Here is a 2,913-nt window from a genome sequence, read left to right on the forward strand (position 1 = left end):
TCAGTGGAAAGGATTTCACTGTACATTTTACTATATTTTCATTTTACCACTAAACAAATCACTCACTGTAGCGTCTTTCTTCCCAGAAATCTCCAACAACAAGCTAATGCAATGAAGACTCCTTGGATATGGCAGACAGCTGGTACTTTGTCCATCTTTTTACTCTCAGTGATATAGTCTTTTAAACACTGTGTGTTTTTGTATTTTTTGGCTGTTGTTTTGTTTTGTTTTTTTCTTTTGTAATAATATACAACTTAGGGTAGGTGATGGTTAATTTTATATGTCAACGTGGTTATGGTAAAGTGCCCAGTTGTTTGGTCAAATGTTAGTCTAGTTGTTGTGATTCAATCAGCTGATCTTCAGAAAGTAAATTATCTCCAATCATGTAAGTGCCACCAACCATTCAGTAGAAGGCCTTACGAGCAAAAAGGGAATTTCCTTAGGATGTGTTTTGCCTCATTACTAATTATTTATTATGTCCCTTTTAGCCATATTGTTTCATTCTGTGACGTATTGTAAATCCTAACCTTATAGCTATGATTATGGACCCATTTTGAAGTGAGTTATTAATAAGGCTGTATTAAGGTACAACTAAAGAGTAAGAGGAGTCCTGTTGTGGCACTGTAGGATAAGTACTAGACTGCTAAACACAGGGTCAGCAGTTCAAACCCACCAGCCACTCCTCTGAAACCCTATAGGATTTCTATGAGTCAAAAATGACTCAGTGGAGCCCCTCGCGGAGCCGTTCCTGCCGCCGCCGCCGCCTCCTCATTAATCCTCGTGCACCATAGGCGGCACAGGCACCAAGATGTCCAACCGAGTAGTCTGCCGGGAAGCCAGTCACGCCGGGAGCTGGTACACAGCCTCAGGACCTCAGCTGAATGCACAACTAGAAGGCTGGCTTTCTCAAGTACAGTCTACAAAAAGACCTGTTAGAGCCATATTGCACCACATGCAGGTTATACGTACTGTGGGTCTTGTGCTGCCCATGCTTACAAACAAGTGGATCCATCTACTACCCGGAGAATTTTCATCCTTGGGCCTTCTCATCATGTGCCCCTCTCTCGATGTGCACTTTCCAGTGTGGATATATATAGGATACCTCTGTATGACCTTCATATTGACCAAAAAATTTACAGAGAACTTTGGAAAACAGGAATGTTTGAACGCATGTCTCTGCAGACAGATGAAGATGAACACAGTATTGAAATGCATTTGCCTTATACAGCTAAAGCCATGGAAAGCCATAAGGATGAGTTTATCATTATTCCTGTACTGGTTGGAGCTCTGAGTGAGTCAAAAGAACAGGAATTCGGAAAACTCTTCAGTAAATATCTAGCGGATTCTAGTAATCTCTTTGTGGTTTCTTCTGATTTCTGCCATTGGGGTCAAAGGTTCTGTTACAGTTACTATGATGAATCCCAGGGGGAGATTTATAGATCCATTGAACATCTAGAAAAATGGGTATGAGTATTATAGAACAATTAGACCCTGTATCTTTTAGCAATTACTTGAAGAAATACCATAATACAATATGTGGAAGACATCCCATTGGGGTGTTGTTAAATGCTATCACAGAACTCCAGAAGAATGGAATGAATATGAGCTTTTCCTTTTTGAATTATGCCCAGTCAAGTCAGTGTAGAAGCTGGCAGGACAGTTCAGTGAGTTATGCAGCCGGAGCGCTCACGGTCCACTGAAGCTCTGACTCCTCAGGGATCCACCTGCACATACTCATACTCTGTCTGGGTCCCAGCCTAGCCCTTACAAAGATACTGTTCCTGGTTTGGGGGTTTCAGAAACCTCAAATGAATAGAACTTCTCTTCTCTTCTTTTCTAGTAGGTGTAGTCCTTCCTTAATTTCAACTCACTAAAAAATGCTTTGTTGTTTAGGGCAGTGGAAGGAAGGCTGACATTAAATATCTTGATCAAAAAAGATGACTATGTAAAGGCCCAATTGTGGCAGACAGTTTTTGAAAGTAACTTGTAAAGTACTTATCATATCCTAAATTTGCACTCTTTGCAGACTTGTGCACATATATTCCGCTTTCAGAATAGTTTTGCGAATTGTACATAAACAAACAAAAAGGGGTGGAAGCTTTTTAATAAAGAAATTGCATTTATAAATGATCTGTATTAGAATTTAATAAATCTCCAGTTATAGTCTATTACTACCCATGTTGTACAACAGATACCTTCTATTTTAGTTGCTAATAAAGGGCTACACAACTCAAAATAAATAAATAAATAAATAAAAATAAATGACTCAGTGGAACTTAACAACAACAACAAGGAGTAAGGGTTAAGTTGGGGCTAAGGAGTAAGGATTAAAGCAAAACAAAGGATCAAGGATGTCCCCACTTTACTAGAGGGTTTGACTCAAGTTACCACCCTTAGTTTTCCTTGGGGATATGGTCTGAGTCTAATATATGGGAATGTTTTGGCAAAGTTTGCTCTCTTGCCCTGGATCTTGCATCTGGCTCATTACATCTGACTTCATTAAGTTCGTTTGACTTTTGGTCTGTCACCTGACCTGATTCACCAGTTCCCCACAGTCTCTTGCCTATCACCTGACCTGCTAATTTGGATTCCTCAGTTCCTAAGACTACATGGTTGAGGAAAATCCTCCATACTGATCTCTGAACTATGGATCTGGATTTTTCAGCCTTCACAATTGTGTGAAACATTTCCTTTGACAGCTGTGAGTTCTGTGAAATATTAGTGTATTATAGAACCGTGGGATGTGAGAGCGGGGAGGAGGGGTAATAGATATCAGGGAGTCTGGTATGAAAGAACATGCTGGAAAAGTTGGACATTTGGGATACCTTTAATCTTCTCACCCCACAGGGACCAGTCTCATGTTGATCTTTATAAAATAAATTATTCATGCAACTATAAATAGATATTCTGCTG

At 39.8% G+C, this 2,913-nt stretch overlaps 1 pseudogene across 1 annotated transcript; it reads left to right on the forward strand.

Moving 5' to 3' along the window:
• The first annotated feature begins 793 nt into the window (after positions 1 to 793).
• On the forward strand, positions 794 to 2,127 carry LOC102830502 (annotated as a pseudogene). The gene has a single exon (XR_438670.1). The product of XR_438670.1 is annotated as a mediator of cell motility 1 pseudogene (transcript).
• The last annotated feature ends 786 nt before the right edge of the window (positions 2,128 to 2,913 follow it).

Source organism: Chrysochloris asiatica, unplaced genomic scaffold (genome assembly GCF_000296735.1).
Source record: "Chrysochloris asiatica unplaced genomic scaffold, ChrAsi1.0 scaffold00004, whole genome shotgun sequence".
NCBI classification, from domain to species: domain Eukaryota; kingdom Metazoa; phylum Chordata; class Mammalia; order Afrosoricida; family Chrysochloridae; genus Chrysochloris; species Chrysochloris asiatica.